We start from the raw sequence: 309 nt of genomic DNA, 5'->3' as shown, positions 1-309 counted from the left end.
ACGTCCTAATCTGTACAGGTCGCACAGCCTAATTTTTTTTTCCTCTTACAAATGTCCTAAGGCGATAATGATGTCGTCGCCTGGACAATCAAAACTATTCTTTTCGATGCGAAAAATAAAGGAAAATAAATAATAAACGTTAGATGCAATTTTTAAGAAATCACTTTTTAAGAACACTTCGTTTGATAACAGTAAGCTCGATTTTAAAACAAAATTAAAATTCGTCAATTTGTATGTAAGCGAGACCTTTTTCTACGAATCTGCACGGAGCGACTTTCAATTTCCAACTAAGACTATTTATGATTGGGC

This window comes from Penaeus monodon, chromosome 29 (assembly GCF_015228065.2).
Source record: "Penaeus monodon isolate SGIC_2016 chromosome 29, NSTDA_Pmon_1, whole genome shotgun sequence".
Lineage (NCBI taxonomy): Eukaryota > Metazoa > Arthropoda > Malacostraca > Decapoda > Penaeidae > Penaeus > Penaeus monodon.
Note: the sequence above shows the minus strand (reverse complement) of the source record.